Raw genomic sequence first — 18,657 nt, 5'->3', positions numbered from 1 at the left:
GGGAGCTTTTTGTCGCTGGAGGTCCTGTGTCCAATTCTATATACGTTGCTTAGTTCGTTGCTGTCTATATAAATTCCCAAGTCTACAATGATCTCTTTTATATAATCCACTAGTTCGCATTCTGGCTTTCCTGATTCTTCGGTGCCAAAAAATATAAGGTTATTATTGCGTTTTTCCTTTTCCATAAAATTAATTTTCTTTTCCAGTTCTGATACTTTGTTTTTTAGTACATTGTTTTCGTTGGCCAAATTCTTCATCTTTTCGTCCAGCGCTTCCAGTACGTTTTCCGTTACAGATTTTGTTATTGTTTTAGTTTGTTGCTCCAGCTTTTCATCGAGTTTCGACAATAGATACTCCGTGTTTTTGTCCATGTTTTATTTTTGGTACTATTTGTTTCTTGCACTGGCAACACTCTGGATGTCACTGTCGCACTGACACTTGACGTTACTTCTAAATGTTGGTAGCACTTGCTTGAGTAATGGCGACTTCCATTTAGGTTATGTTGATAGGTTTCGTTGGGTTTTAATTTGCACTTTTACACACAGAGTTTGAAGATCGCACTGAGTTTTATTCTTCAAAGTGTTTATTCACTGGTGTTCTATTGAATTACTTATAGTATAGCGCTTATTTGACACTTTATGCACGGGAAATCGATTTTTTTTTCACGGGAGACAATAACATGCGCACTGACAGTTCGCCGCCGCAACCGGAAACCCCTAGTTTTATTTAGTGGTACCTAATTGTAAAATATTTTATCTGGACTTCAGTCCTCTAGCTTATCCATAATTATGTCAACTTTACTTCAAGTTCCGCCTCCAGGGGAGAGGGAGATAAATTAGGATTAGAAATTAGCTGCTTACTGACACAGACCGAATTACACGCGGGCGGAGCCGCGGGCACAGCTAGTATTTGTAATATGTGTAAACTAGTACAAATTCCGGTACAACATGAACCTTCATATTTTATCCCTAGCGCCACCGATGTAAACATACTGATACAAAGGGCAGGAGTCGATACCATTACACATAAATTTCAGTTTGCTTCATCATTTGATACAATTTGCTCGTGGGCCGCGCGGCGGTGGTGTATGGAGGGATTAGATTTATGTCTGTTCTCGTATGAATACCTACTAGATAGATAGGTTTGTAAATAGGTAGTTCGAACTCAGAGATGGACATCATTCGAATAAACTTTTATCTGAATAATCATTCGAATAAACAATAATTCACGATTTTTTATTCACGAATGATTTCTTCACGAATGATTTATTCTCGAATGTTTAGCGTGAACAATGAATTACTCACACACAAAGTTAGGAACATTCTAGCCTGACCTAGAAAGAGATAGCTATATAATAATAAAATTATGAGAAAACGATTTTTTCTTAGCAGTTGTTTGCATCAGAGCGCATCTCACAACGCATAATTTATATTTACAGTTTTGGTCTAGTATCATACTTCAAAAAGGCTATGTTCCCCTTCTTTTTTTCTTCCTCAACTTGCCGCTGTAATTCCTTACGTTTTTCGATAATTGCTCTAGGGAAATCTTCTTTTATATAGATGCCGGGGGGGAGGCTGGTTTTCTTTTTCATAATCTGGTGTTTCTTCCATGTGGTTGTGAAGGAGACCACCACAGGGAGCTTTTTGTCGCTGGAGGTCCTGTGTCCAATTCTATATACGTTGCTTAGTTCGTTGCTGTCTATATAAATTCCCAAGTCTACAATGATCTCTTTTATATAATCCACTAGTTCGCATTCTGGCTTTCCTGATTCTTCGGTGCCAAAAAATATAAGGTTATTATTGCGTTTTTCCTTTTCCATAAAATTAATTTTCTTTTCCAGTTCTGATACTTTGTTTTTTAGTACATTGTTTTCGTTGGCCAAATTCTTCATCTTTTCGTCCAGCGCTTCCAGTACGTTTTCCGTTACAGATTTTGTTATTGTTTTAGTTTGTTGCTCCAGCTTTTCATCGAGTTTCGACAATAGATACTCCGTGTTTTTGTCCATGTTTTATTTTTGGTACTATTTGTTTCTTGCACTGGCAACACTCTGGATGTCACTGTCGCACTGACACTTGACGTTACTTCTAAATGTTGGTAGCACTTGCTTGAGTAATGGCGACTTCCATTTAGGTTATGTTGATAGGTTTCGTTGGGTTTTAATTTGCACTTTTACACACAGAGTTTGAAGATCGCACTGAGTTTTATTCTTCAAAGTGTTTATTCACTGGTGTTCTATTGAATTACTTATAGTATAGCGCTTATTTGACACTTTATGCACGGGAAATCGATTTTTTTTTCACGGGAGACAATAACATGCGCACTGACAGTTCGCCGCCGCAACCGGAAACCCCTAGTTTTATTTAGTGGTACCTAATTGTAAAATATTTTATCTGGACTTCAGTCCTCTAGCTTATCCATAATTATGTCAACTTTACTTCAAGTTCCGCCTCCAGGGGAGAGGGAGATAAATTAGGATTAGAAATTAGCTGCTTACTGACACAGACCGAATTACACGCGGGCGGAGCCGCGGGCACAGCTAGTATTTGTAATATGTGTAAACTAGTACAAATTCCGGTACAACATGAACCTTCATATTTTATCCCTAGCGCCACCGATGTAAACATACTGATACAAAGGGCAGGAGTCGATACCATTACACATAAATTTCAGTTTGCTTCATCATTTGATACAATTTGCTCGTGGGCCGCGCGGCGGTGGTGTATGGAGGGATTAGATTTATGTCTGTTCTCGTATGAATACCTACTAGATAGATAGGTTTGTAAATAGGTAGTTCGAACTCAGAGATGGACATCATTCGAATAAACTTTTATCTGAATAATCATTCGAATAAACAATAATTCACGATTTTTTATTCACGAATGATTTCTTCACGAATGATTTATTCTCGAATGTTTAGCGTGAACAATGAATTACTCACACACAAAGTTAGGAACATTCTAGCCTGACCTAGAAAGAGATAGCTATATAATAATAAAATTATGAGAAAACGATTTTTTCTTAGCAGTTGTTTGCATCAGAGCGCATCTCACAACGCATAATTTATATTTACAGTAACTATTTAGGTCGTTGCAGGTAGTTGCATTGCACATCATAGTTGTCAAATCTTTCTTTTAAATCGTGAAAAGTTAATAAGGTATTCCAATAAACGAATTATTCGTGGCAATTCATTCGACGAATAAATTAGTCGCGGATAAGTTATTCGACGAATAATTTATTCAAATTAGAATAATCATCCGAGATTTTAATTCGTCATTCGCGATAAAGTTTGTTAATCTTATTCGTTATTTGAATAAATTTTGCCCATCTCTGTTCGAACTACTGTTTCGAATGAATGTTTCATTCGCTAAATTTACTATTTCGGGGTGGAGCGAATAAATGCAATTACGAATCAAAATATTACGCTATTTTCTGAGCGAATTTGCAGTTGATTGTTGTGTCTATATTTCTAAGATAATTTTATTCGTCTGATTCAATTCGTCTATCTATTCGTATATATTGAAGTAACTACGTTAGACTACATCAATGTCACCTTCATTATTTTGAAAGAAAACACGATACATTTGAATAAAAAAACAATCGGTATTTCGAATTCAGATACGTGTACGTTCATTACATTACATTTTATTTATAAAAATATTAAAAATACCCTATTTGGCCGTGATACTAATAATAAAACGTCAACCACAAATGTAAATCCTGTAAAGCAAAATATTAGAGTTAGACAGTGCAAGTGTTATTTTAAACGTCAAACTTCTATAAAATTATGAGGTATAAAAATAACACTTGCACTGCGTGGGCTATCAAAATCGCTGCTGACTTTTCTTGGTCTAACTCTAAGTATATTCAACATCACTTTTTAAACACTGAAAAGAAAACACCATACCATAAACAAGAGTCGCAGACGCTCCAGACGCTAGATACAAATGTACCTCTATATTGCGAAGACAGTTTGGATATTGTGTATCTTTAGCTTGCCTAACGGCATTATTGGGACATTGCAGTATGTATCTCGACCAGTAAACAACCTTTGCAACCTTTTACTTGTTTGCTTGAAAGGAACCCGTATCATACCTACATCAAAGTCACTGTATCTGGCGACATCAAGTGACCGAGGTGCAGAGTGTGCTTGGTATAAATGTCTGGTAATTTGTCAAGAGCCTAACCTACTAACCGCAACGCTTACCTGATCATGGGTGGACGGTGGACTTTCTTCCTTTGCAATAAGGGTTAAAAGGCGGTGTAAAGCAGGGTAATTAGAGAGAAACAAAAGGTATGGCGCGCCGCGCGAAAATTGCGACGGAAGATTTGGCAATCGCGGGTTTTTAAGTTTTATGTAGGTTCTGATAAAACTGTTTATATATTATTATGTTTTGTAGACGTAGTACTATACAGACATCAATAATAAAGTGGATTACGCAGGTAAATAACCTCAGTAAAAATCCGGGCACCTGCAGGGCAAGCATGAGTAACAGCGCTCTGTATCGGCAGCCCGGGGCAATTTCCGAACTAATCCCGGGGCGCCCCGCGGGAGCGCTCATGTGATAAGTATTATTCCCAGGACGGCTCCCGCCCACGACACTCGATTATCCCGGAATCTTGCCGTATTAACAGTTTGTCTGCGGGTTGGAGCAAACAATATGTTCGCTACTGCAGTTTTGTTTTTGTGATGAGAATTCGGGGTTACTGTTTTTCCGAGCTTACGTGTGGGTGGTATTAATAACGTATCTTTTAAACATGAAGGCAAAACAATACGAAATGTTCTGACAAAATCTTTCATGTATCTATGTTCTTCAAGCACCTGTCACATTTTCCATTTTCCAAAAATTTCTATCACGAGGTGCCAAAACAATATAAAGTACCTCCGCGCTAACAAACTATACGTGACGAAAAGTTACTAATTATCTTTAGTACTTTCATGCGTATTGATGTAGGTACCTACTTACAAACCATTGTAATCGGTAAAGTCGTGCCTATCTCGTCGCATAATAATTGATTGTCCTAATGTAATGTTACGCATAAAACTCTGTTCGCATAATATTCGAAAATATTTTGCCTAGGTTGTGTAGAATAGGGTAGGTTTGGTTAGGCTTGTTTTATATTTTTTCAGAAATGTTATTAGTTTCAGCACAATAACAATTACGAAAAATAACTTTTATGCGTAACATTACATTAGAACAATCAACTATTATGCGACCCAATATCGACCCCGGTAAAGGTCACCCGGAGCTAAGTTGGTCGCATTTTTGTCGTCAGTCATCGTGGCCGTCACATTCTAACACGTAAGAAAGTGTGAGATTGACACATAACATGATAGACAATAACAGGGCAACCATCATACCCGTACAGTTCATTGGCATCTTCATAAATTCGCTGATCAGAAGGGGTTACTGCTTGTTTACTCAAACTAATTCCGCAATTACTTCACTCACTTCACAATTTATTATTCGCGAGGTCACAAAGAAAATTGCTCCGTAGTTAGGGACCATCGCGGGGGAAATCAAATTATGGTATTAGGTATTTTCGTCTTAGAGTTCATGTCTAAAGTTCATTTAAATAATCAAAAGAGACAAGCGACTATAATTATCATTATTGTTTTTATTCATTAGATTTCTTCTCTCAAGAAGGCTATTTAATTCCAGACAGTTGGGCTAAAGTTCAAAATAAGTTTCCCATAAACAAAGTAGTTTCCAGCAATGTAAGCTTTCGACGCAACATGCCACAAATCACATAATTATTAATTCATAATCATGCGTCGTCCAAGAAAAATAAATGTATTTTCATTCTTCTTCCATTCTTTCTTTTTCTAAAAAAAATCCGTGGCCACAACGTTGCCGCTGTCGCTGTTTGGTTTTGATAACGATGTCGCTCGGAGCGCTTTATTGTGACCTTTGGATCCGATTGTCATCATATCATTTGATTTAGTCTTGTCTCCCTAACGACTGAGTGACCAAATGGGTTAGTTAAATTCTAACTTTCTCATATTGCTAAATACTGAAAACTTAAAAGGAGTCTACTGAACGCATCATACATCATTGTAACGAGACTTGTATATTGCCTCGGAGTAAATATCTATGGAGTAGAGACGCGCACTAATTTCTATCTGAAAAATTCTGTCGTTTTTGGGGCGGGGGACGAGGTAACGCACACAAATAATGTTAACACTAATGCATTTTTAGCATGCGTCGCTACACACGCACACGACAAAATTATCAAACACTAGCAAAAACTATATTCACACAAGTACAAGAACAAACACAGACAACCCTGTCCGTGAACGAGATGACGTCAGTTTTAAGTAAACCTAGATAGTGCGAGGGACGCGCCGATAATATTGTCGATATTTTATTGACAATGAATTTTAATTTCTGCTTTTATCAATTATAATAATATTACAATATCAAGTCTTTCTACCAGCATTTTACTAACTTTCAATTTTTGTATTGTTTTTAGATGTTGTTCTAATAGTTTGTCAATTTGTTTAGGGCGAATCTTGCAAGCTGATATAGAATGATTTTTTATTATCAATTCATTAGTTAATATTTTACATGTTGGTTTACTTCTGAAAGCAATGCAATATACTATTGAGCATGCAGATCTGATGACAGAGATGGAACGCGGCCATAGGATGTCATTTAGGGGATATTGAGTAGGGGATAATTAGTATATATATCGGCGGTAGATCGTAAAATCGGGCATATCGAGATATTCCTAGGCATATCATGAAACTCCGCCATTTAATAATCTGCCTTTTGCATTTTTTGCCACTGCTAGTGCTGCATTCTATGTGGCATTTGGAGCAGAATGCGTAGGTGCTAGGTAGGTACTAAAATCATACGCTACCCAAACACGTACTATAAGTAGGCTGTCAAGCCATTTCAATGGTTATCATTTGCTAAAATGTAGGACATCCTACTTATTCGATATGCCTAAATGTTGAGGTTTGCACGGTATGGCTGGTGATCACTAGTCAGAACATGACATGCCGGCGTTTCACGATCTGCTTAGGAATATCACACCTTGAAGTTAGCACGATATGGCTGGTGGTCACTAGACAGATCATAATCTGCCTAGGAATATCACTCCTTGAGGTTTGTACGATATGGCTGGTGTTCGCTAGGCATCATGACCATCTGTATATTATTCATTATGTTTATATCGATTTTACCGATATTGGTTTTTATAGTGTCCCATCACTAATATCGGTACGGTGATACCAGAGTAATAAATTAAAAGTGCCTATTTATGGAAAGTGACAGCCGTATATACCTTAAATTAATAAAATATTTGACATGTTAAATAAAAATATATAGCTGGTCAAGCAAATCTTGTCAGTAAAAAAGGCGCGAAATTCAAATTTTCTATGGGACGATATCCCTTCCCGCCTACATTTTTTAAATTTGCCGCCTTTTTCTACTGGCAAGATCTGCTTGACCAGCTATATGTAGAAAGTAGAGGAAAAATTAATTTTCAAAAAATAGTCTATCGGTAATTTTACGTTATTTAGGGGTTGTGCACAAATCACGCGAGATGTTTTCGACTACTTTTTCATCCCCCGTCCCCCTTTTCTTTATTCTTATAGATCTATTTATTTGATTAAATAGATTAGGTTGATATGAAACTAAGGTGTTATATAAAAATAATGTGTTACATAAATTATATAACAAAAAGCAACACTGTTAAAAATTATGTAATTTTACATGCAAAAAATTACATAATCCTGTAAAATTCCCGAAAAATTCTGGGAAATTTACGGAAAAATATGACATTTTACGTAATTCTCGTAAATTTTTACGAGAATTACGTAAAATGTCATATTTTTCCGTAAATTTCCCAGAATTTTTCGGGAATTTTACAGGATTATGTAATTTTTTGCATGTAAAATTACATAATTTTTAACAGTGAACGCAAATAGGGCGTATTACTGCAATGTTCTGCCGCCAGAGTGTAGCACTAAGCTAGCTATAAAATTTTCTCTTTTCTCTTTATCGCTCAAATATGCAATAGTGATAGAGAGGTTAGATAACGAAATTTAATATTTCTTGTTCCGCGGCGGACCCCCAGATTGTGATGGATTGTGGTAGTCGCGCCCCCTACACAGAGTTTCGCATAATATTTCCTATTAGAAATTCTACTCGTACCTAAATAATATTTAGAAAGTCTTCTTTAGAATTACCCTAAATTAGATCTAATACCATATCACTGGTATCACTGTCAGATTGACAATGTTTTTTAGTTATTTGCAAAGTTAATGCACTATTTGATAATATTTAGATGTAATAGTACCTACATATGATAAGAAACGTGTTATTTTTGTAGACTAGACGTTTTCGATCTCATTTTGAACGAGAAAACGCTGCAATTCGGCATTTTCGGCTCCTATCATTCCGCTTAGACTGACGTTTGCTGAATGGCGTATGACGTGTGGCAACTAGTTTTATATAACCTCCTTGACCGGCGGCCGCGGACTTTTTGCAGAGGGGGACGCCTGTTAATGGCCGCTCCATAGATATTTACTCCGAGTATATTGCAGGTTTCAATGGTGTAGTTTTTTAGCACTTAACCACATTTTATTACACAAAGTATAACGTTAAGGTTGTAAGTATTTTCATTTATTTTCTAAAACGTTCTAAAGAGATTACTTACGGTACATGCTACCGCATTGGCAACGGGGCTAAGCAGGGAGACCAAAAGGATCCTGAACCGACAGGAAGCGAGCAAAGTTTATTCAAAGTGGTATGCTAAGTTAAACCACCTTGAATAACATTGATGAATTTCCTTCTGGAAAATACCTATGAGTGTAGATAAATTAGGACAATTAAGTGATTTACCTAATATGACAAAAATATTATATATTTTCACGCGTCTTCAAGGAAAAATGTTATAATTATTTTTATCTAAAATTAATGCATTAAGGTGTTATGTATAGTATGTAGTAGATATGTATTTTGCAGATTCATTTATAACAAACGTAACTTCTACGAAATGTTGACGGATGTCTCCACAAATAAATGCCCCTACCAGAATTAGGTTAGAACCCAGAGCAAGCAATTTTGCCTCAAGGTCGCTATCAACTATAGGTAGATAGGTGGGTAGGTTTTTTTTCTATAATTTCCCGAACGTTGAGAGTTACAATGGATCTAAATCTAACATAGATAAAAATGATGTAGTAAAAGCAAATGTATTCCCTGTTCTTAGTATTAAGCTCTGGGGGGTCCGGAAAATATCACCAAATATCACCATAGGGAGGGGGGGCTCAAAAACTAAGATAAAAACTTATGACGTGATTAATGGATCCAACACTTACTTTTTCGATTAATTTATCTGTGTCCGCTACCCAAAGGTTGTCTGGAAGAGAACGCTCTTTAGCGATAAGACCGCCTGTTGTTGGCCTCTACATTTAATCAATCGTTTCTTTTCTTTTGCATATTTTTACTGAGGTGTGCCAATAAAGAGTATTCTATCCATCTAAGCTAAGCGCCATACATTCCAATAGCTTCTAGTCCACAGAAACGCTAAATTTCTAGGTAATAAGGTCCCCAATGAGCTGTTTTATAGATCGCTAGCCAGGCGGCGGGAGAGTAATGAAACATTCAGAACCCAACGTCTGCTGTCCGAAGAAACTTACCGCAGCGCTTTATGGCGACAGTGAATTACTGGAGTCATTGTTCGTGTGTAATGGACCCACTATTTATTGCTTAGACTATTAATAAAATTTTTAAATATTGGCACCGATAGCCATTAAATCATGATTCATACTGTATCATGATGTAGCCGCGTGGGCAGAAAATTACAAGGATGTGGCAACGGAAGGTTGCCAGCAAGGTATACATAAGATCCTGGACAATAGAGCTGGCAGCTTCCTCGCTCAACGAATAAGAGTTGCGATTCAGCGAGGAAATGCTGCCAGTATCTTTGGCACATTGCCCTCTAAAGATATACATTTTTAGTTTTTTAGATATTAGTTTTAGTTTTGTAAATCCTCAATAAAATGTAGGTATCTCATTCTTAACCAGGATCATATATGTACCTTGCTAGAAGCCTTTTATTGCCATATCTTCGTAATTTTCTGCCCCAGCGGCTACTGATTCTACAAGCAATCGACTGTGCCCCGCTCTTTACACTTCATAACATTAACAATGAACATGTTATTTCAATCCAATTAATAAACCTGTTCAACTGTTAATATAATTTAAATGTAAATAATCTCCATTAAATTGAAATATGGATCAGTTTCAGGTGCGGTTTTGTTGGCTCAAGTTTTGTAATAAATTCAGTGGATTAAAATATGGTTGAATCACGAAAATGCAATGCATTAACATTTTTGGAAAGGTTTGGTCATCACCAACCGCTGAAAATAATTCGTTAATTGTGTTGGAAATTAAATCCCAGTTTAAATAACTAAACCTAATTCAAAACCTTAACTATAGGTTGTTAGTTTAATTAATGACTTTAATGAGTTAAATGATTTATAAGATAGAGGCACGTGCGGTTTCTTAACAATAGATACTTAAAGGATTAGCCGTCGGGGCCAGCTACAAATCGAAAGACTATACCCGACGCTAAATATGATGATAATATTCAACGTGTGTTTGTCAGTGATATTTTCGTGAACCTGTACCTACCTCAACTATCAGCTATTTATCATATTACTTACGAGTATATACACAAATATGTATACAGGGTAATTTTTTGACCGTTAGCCATATTGTGCGAGGTGATTAGGTAGGTCATTCTGAACAACTTTTTGTATGGGACCAACCCCGAAATCCCAAAAAATTTTGGCCTTTCCATAGAAAACGTTGACTTCCACTCGACCAAAATGTATGAAACGGCCAAAAAATTTTTTGTAATTTCGGAGTTTGTCCCATATAAAAAGTTGTTCAGTAGGGCCTACCTAATCACCTCGCAAAATATGCCTAACGGTCCAAAAATGACCCTGTATATATTTGTAATAGCATTAACATAATGACTGACTGGCTGGAGAACCTTAAGCGGAAAAGTCTTCGTCGTGCTCTACCACCTCCTGCGGACTCGCGTTTTGTGTGCGATCGATGTGGCAAGAAATGCCGCGCTGCTATAGGACTTTATAGCCATCAACGGCGATGCGGGACCCCATAAACACACAAGCGCCGCAACAAACATCTACAACAGATGATGTGGCCAATGATGATGATGATACAAAAACCCCGGCTAATTAGTCTACTGAGCTTTAAATGTCGGAGCTAGAATTGTCAGAAGCAGTCTTCCGCTTGGGAAGTGGTAGGTAAATAAAGAGCCAAATTAGAACTTTTAATTGAAGTGCCCAGCCGAGTACCTATTCCCACTAGTTCGAGCGAGATGGAATTCTTAAGACCATTGTTACAAGACCTCGAGTTCTATAACGGCAGTAAGTAACTCGTGAGTGCTCTTATACTGGTTTCTTAATGCTATCAAACGGTAACTACTAAACGGTAGGTTATTGGAATGACACTCCCAGTATTTAGCGAACAACTAGCTGTTCCGTTCAGATCCTACTTCTTATATTAATGACGCCGACTTTACGGAACTTAATTGAAATCGGATCCGGGGACTGACAGATAACCTGATGTCTACATTTTCTTGGACGCTAATAGGTACCAAAGTGGTCAAATGTTTTTTTAGAGTTCCGTACCCATAGGGTAAAAACGGGACCCTATTACTAAGACTCCTCTGTCCGTCCGTCTGTATGTCTGTCACCAGGCTGTAACTCATGAACCGTGATATCTAGACAATTGAAATTTTCACAGATGATGTATTTCTGTTGCCGCTATAACAAAAAATACTAAAAACAAAATAAAATAAATATTTAAGTGGGGCTCCCATACAACAAACGTGATTTTTTAGCCGTTTTTTTGCGTAATGGTACGGAACCCTTCGTGCGCGTGTCCGACTCGCACTTGGCCGGTTTTTTTTAACTAGCGATCTCAGCGGACTTCGTACTGCCAGTCAATGAATAAATTATATAATTGATTGGTAAATTCTAAATTAAATTTAGCTAAAAGTTATTGGCATAAAATTCGCAACTCGTGCGATTGTGCAAATACGAGATTTTTTTAATTAGGTATCTATTTAACTCCAATGTTTTAGCTGGTTCCAAAAGCCCTTTGTCTCACTTACACGAGAATTTCATTTCTATAGGTAACCCATGTTATTTCCGAATGAATGGAAATATTTTCAATAATGCTCCCGGTCTCGACATTTTGCGTCGCTCGATGTCGTCCCGATGCCATAATATAACTATATATTGTAAACGAAGCGTTGGACGACACAATTATTATCTCTGAATATTGAAAGGTCTCATTTCGACAGTCAATGAGGACAAGCATGTTACAGTTGTAATGACGTTCTGCTGAAGCCGGTAAAGGTACCTTAAAGGATGACTCACGTTAGACCGGGCCGTGTTCGGGGCCCGGAGCTTCCGGCGCTTACTTTTCTATGACATGACAGGCGATCACGTGATGCTTTCCATATAAAACGATGCGCCGGAAGCTCCGGCCCGGACACGGCCCGGTCTAACGTGAGTCATCCTTAAGTAGGTGCTTTTATAATATTAGGATCATGGGAGATTGGGAGAGGATATACTTAGTATATAATCACAGATATATGTTGACAAACATGTAGTCTTTTTAGGGTTCCGTACCCAAAGGGTAAAACGGGACCCTATTACTAAGACTTCGCTGTCCGTCCGTCCGTCCGTCCGTCCGTCCGTCCGTCCGTCCGTCCGTCCGTCTGTCACCAGGCTGTATCTCACGAACCGTGATAGCTAGACAGTTGAAATTTTCACAGATGATGTATTTCTGTTGCCGCTATAACAACAAATACTAAAAACAGAATAAAATAAAGATTTAAATGGGGCTCCCATACAACAAACGTGATTTTTGACCAAAGTTAAGCAACGTCGGGAGTGGTCAGTACTTGGATGGGTGACCGTTTTTTTTTGCTTTTTTTTTTGTTTTTTTTTTTTTTTTTTTTTGCATTATGGTACGGAACCCTTCGTGCGCGAGTCCGACTCGCACTTGCCCGGTTTTTTTTATCAATAAAAGTTTGATTGTTTGATTGATTGATATCCTTCGCGATTAGTATTCAACCACCAATGAAAAAGTTACATTTGTGTGACATATTATTTTAACCTCCTAAGGCCCAAGGTCCTACCTATAGCACCTCTTCAGTTCGATGAAATTTAAAACTTATTCAATTGGAACAGAGTTGCTTTTGCTTTGATTCGTTTAATTTTCCAACAACGCAAAATCAACTCTATTTCCTACACTATAGGTTTAAATTTCAATGCCAAATTTTGGATTTTTCATTTGTATGGCTGGGCCTTAGGAGGATAACACCTTTAGAGGATAGGGGACGATCGATTCTCCATACAAACGTAGTCCTCAGTTTCCTCGCTGGATATTGCCATTATGGAAAATATTATTAATATTATTATACAATTTGATGTACTTATTTTAAAGCCCGACCGTTTGATTTTTTTCGATTTCTACTTTATTATATGAGTTAGGGGCTTTTAAAATTTTGTATGTAACCTGTTTTTCGCTCGTAACTCTTATAATAATAAAAAAATCGAAAGTATAACGGTTGGGCATAGCTATGATTAAAATACATCAAATTGTGTAAAAATAATTTCAATAATGTTAATATTCAAAGAGGAAAACGGGAATACGTTTGTATGGAAAACCGGTTTCGAGTCTTTTGAGGGGATCATCCCCTTTCGTCTTAAGTTTTATAAACTGACATGTTTGTGCTAAGTTATTAACTTCATTCCCGACCCGACAGTCTAGAGAAGTTGATGATCGGTGGCCAGGTTGAGGGCAGAAGAAGCAGAGGCAGAATACCCACACGCTGGTTTGATGCCATTGAGGCAGTCACACGCGTCAAGTTCCAGGGCTCTATGCGGAAGGCAGAAGATCGGCCAGGTTGGAGAGCAATCCAAGAAAACGCAACTTATGGCGGTCACGACCCTCAGTCATGAGGTTACGACGAAGAAGAAGAAGATTAACTTCATTCCTACGAAAACATTAAAATAATGTCATTCGCAAATTATGTTTATCAGTAATATAATAGATTATAAAAAAATGATGTGCATTTCATTTGATTTACTGCACGTGAACACAAACAGTAATTTAGATTTTTATTTAGTTGCTGTATTATTGTCATGATGCATTATTATCCCTAATGTATTTAAAATTGTCCGAAAATCAATAAATTAATTCATTTTTAATGGTTCTTCGACCACGTCTGGCGTTAGTTTTATTATAACATTGCATGTACACATGTACACCTACATGAAATCGTTGTTATTTTTTGCATATTTAAACGTTTTATTTTACTGTTGTGCTAGTAAATCGTATAGAGCTACGCTTATTAGCGTAAACGTATGTAACAGTACAGTTCTACCCTACATAGATCCACTCCCATACGACGTTCACCTTGGCATCTACGTTGGACCTTCCGGCAACACCCTCTTGAACATAAATCTGACAGTGCCAAAGGATATTCAAGGACATGACAAACAAGGTCTGTTTCAATTCGGTAAAAAGACGACCGCTGGCATTAAATGGGTGATGACGGCCAATAACCTTGATTGTACGAGCCTTCTAACGAAAACGGTTCTTGGATTTGTCGATTTCCCACTGAAAGACTGTGTGGTTAAGAAGGGACAGTTTTTTGGCAGAGACATAGACTTTGATGCTCTGGATTCCGCGTTATCGAGAAAAATGGTGCGACCCAGCGGTTTGTACGTTAACAAACTGCTTATTTACTCCAAAACACATACCTACGGATGTTATATCACTTATTTTAAGATAGTGCCTTTAATTAAAAAGAAAAATAAAACGCTTTAATAATGTTTAATGGTATTTCACGTCTTGAATGATTTTGGGTCAGGTACGTAATTTCAATATTGTCTTAAAGTTTGAAAATTAAAAACATTAGTTTATTAACTTTCTTAATAGAATATTCCAACAGATTTGTTTTTAACTAATGAGAAAGAAAGTTAATAAAAAAATAATAAACAGTCAAAGTTGTTTATGTCGTGTTTATGTTTCGGAATTGTCTTCCTACCTAGACTCGAAATTGTAACACCATGATATAGGTTACATTACATGACGTATTTGTTTGATATTCGATTTTTTTCCAATTTATATACTTATCACTAAAAAAAATACATATATATATCGTATTTGGCACAGTACCTATGTTAATAGTATCGTTATATACAGGGTGATTCAGGAGACGTGAGCAGGACTAACACTGCGCATATCGTTAATTATAAGCAACTGTTTCGTATCAGTATTAGTGAGGTAAACGTTAATTTTCTAGTAGTGTTGAAAAAAAAGATATTAATTTTTTACGACATGCATGGTCACCCAAAATTAGAATACTAAACTACCGATATTCTGTGTCAAATTGAATGTCATTACTGTGTCATCACGGTCTGGTTACTTTTGAAAACTCGTATCTCACTCAAGTTTGACAGTTTATTTTCTTCGAAATCAAAATGCCGTTACGGTTAAAGAGGTTTTATATTTATTAATTAGGTCCTGTAGGGTGACCATGATTGTTGAGAATTAAATTTGCCCTCACCAAAAAGTTAAAAAATAGGAAAAAGTGTTGTTGTTTCTCCTAAATACGACGGTGATCGATCAATTATCAGTTACTGAGTGTGCAAGATTAGTCCTGCTCACGTCTCATGAATCGTCCTGTATATATTATACTCGTATAAGGTATTCTCAGTAGAAATCACATTAAATTTTGAGAACAGATGAAATTTGTAATACATATACATATATGTACCTACCTACATATGTATATGGACATAAATAAATCGAGGAATAACTGAGGAAGAAAATACTGGAGCTATGAGTAAATTATACTTAGCTACAACTCTACATTTTTTTAATGGCAAACGAGCATCAGACGAGTTTAGTTAACTTGGCGATATAAGAAAAACAAGAAGACTTTCGTAAATAATTAATATATTATATCGAACAACACCGGTAAGTAAACGTAAGCGACCGAACGTCTACCATCGTACTACTAGCGACACATGGCCAGTTTTGGAACTAAACATAAAAAACTAAAGCGCTGTCTATGACAGCAGTCTAATCAGCCAATATCAAATTTCTATATTCAATACTCCCACTAAATTTGAAATGGCTAATGCTATTTAGTACAATTACTCACAGTACATATTTAACTAAAACAAAACTATAAACCATTAACAGAACAACTTCTTGACTGTAAACAAATAAAATTACAATACTGAAAGTATCTGATCTCTAATGTTCATAAACTGAACAGCCGGTAAAGCCTTGGTAAAAATGTCCGCAAGTTGTTCTGAACTAGGAACATATTTAATATCAATCAACTTTTGTTGGACCTTCTCACGAATGAAATTAAATTTTACATCTATGTGCTTACTTTTCTTATGAAACACTGGGTTATTTATCAGCTTTATAGCACTTTGATTGTCCATACACAAAGTTGTACAATTCATGTCAAAGTCTATGTCTTTAAAAAACTGCTTTAGCCATAAAAGATTTTTGGCTGCTTCACAACCAGCCAAAAATTCAGCTTCGCATGTCGATAAGGCCACACAGGGCTGCTTCTGACTAGCCCAAGAAATAGGCCCACCGTTTAACATGAACAAGTAACCCGTAGTTGACTTTCTAGTGTCTAAATCCCCGGCATAATCTGAGTCTGAATAACCAACTAAGTCTGACTGCTTTTCATATCTAATACAAACATCTTTTGTTTTTATAAGGTATTTGATTATTCTTTTTACTTGAGCTACATGCTGCAAACTAGGATTGTTAATATATCTACTTAAAACATTAACACCAAAGCATATGTCAGGCCTAGTTGCATTTGCCAAGAACAATAGCGAGCCAATAGCTTCACGATATGGAAAGTCAATCCTATCATTTTCAGTTTCATTTTTTTGAATAGGCACGTTAACATCAACAGGTGTATTGCATGCATTAGCAGTATTCATATTGAACTTACCTATTATCTGCTCGATATATCTTTTCTGATGGACACAGATAGCGCCATTGCTCTTGACTATTTCTAATCCTACATATTTGTTCAAATCAACTTCTTTAATTTGAAAACCTGTCTTCAAATGGCCAACAATCAGGTCCAAAACTCTAGTAGACTCAGACATAACCAGAGCGTCATCAACATACAAGATTAACAGTGCTTTCACTTTCTCAAAATTACCTACAAAAACACAACTATCTGCCTGTGATTGTTTGAAACCAAATTTCACTAAAAAATCTGTAAATTTCTTATTCCAGCATCTGGACGCTTGTTTCAGCCCATAGAGGGACTTCTCCAATTTGCATATCTTATTAGGTGCTGGTGCTTTAACACCTTCAGGCACTTCCATGAATATGTCCTCTTCTAGGAGTCCATATAAGAATGCTGTTTTAACATCCAATTGTCTTATATTCCAATTCAATTGAGCAGCAATGCTTAGCAATATTCTAATAGATTCATATCTGGTGGTTGGTGAAAAAGTTTCATAGTAATCAAGACCTTCAATTTGTGTAAAGCCACGAGCGCAAAGGCGGGCTTTATATCTCTCTACTTCACCATCTTTATTTCTCTTAATGTTGAAAACCCATTTAGACGTTATGGTTCTATGATCTTCTCGGTCAACAAAACTCCAGGTGTTATTCTCACGATGGGATTCCAGCTCTTCAGATATAGCTTTCAGCCATTCTTTACACTCTGGGCTGTTGATAGCATCATTATAAGTCACTGGTACATCTAAACTACCTGACAGATTCACTTCAAAATTACAATCTCTCCTGGATCTCAAGTTGTATGGCATGTCATGGCTTAAACTTTCTTGTTCAATTTCATGAGGTGGCACATAAGTCTCATCCTGTTCATTAGCATCATCATAAGAGGTATCCACAGCATCATCAGCCTCAGCCTCTTCTGGTGCCACCCTTTCTATCTCAACTTGTTCAGAATTATTTTCACTTTCTGCATCATCACCAAATCGAAGTGACACTTCAGCTTCACTTTTCTGAAAATTTGGTGTGTTATTTTCATCAAATATAACATTTCTTGACACAGTCACTCTTTTCGTTTCTGGATTATACATCCTGTAATTTGTGTGTTCATATCCCACTAACATCAATTTCCGACTTTTACTCTCTAGCTTCGTTCTTAATTGATCTGGTACATGAACATAACCCACACATCCAAACACTCTTACATGATCTAAACTAGGTTTCATATCAGTCCATAGTTCATAAGGTGTGACTTTTGGGGTTTGACTTGAAGATGAGCGATTCAATATATATACAGCACAACTAACTGCTTCTGCCCAAAGATCAAGGGATATGTCACGAGCATATAGCATAGACCGAGCCATTCTGCATAATCGTTCTCATCTCGCGTTCGGCCCTTCCATTCATTTCTGGTGTGTATGGTGCAGTCAATTCATGCACGATGCCTTCACTATCCAGATATTCTTTAAAAGCTTTATTCTTAAATTCACCGCCATTGTCAGTATGCAACACACGCACACTGTGCAAGAATCTATTCTTTATTATAGCATTGTACTTCTTGAAATATTCTAAAGCATCACTCTTG

This window comes from Cydia splendana, chromosome 6 (genome assembly GCF_910591565.1).
Source record: "Cydia splendana chromosome 6, ilCydSple1.2, whole genome shotgun sequence".
NCBI classification, from domain to species: Eukaryota; Metazoa; Arthropoda; class Insecta; order Lepidoptera; family Tortricidae; genus Cydia; species Cydia splendana.
This window is presented reverse-complemented; position numbering follows the sequence as displayed.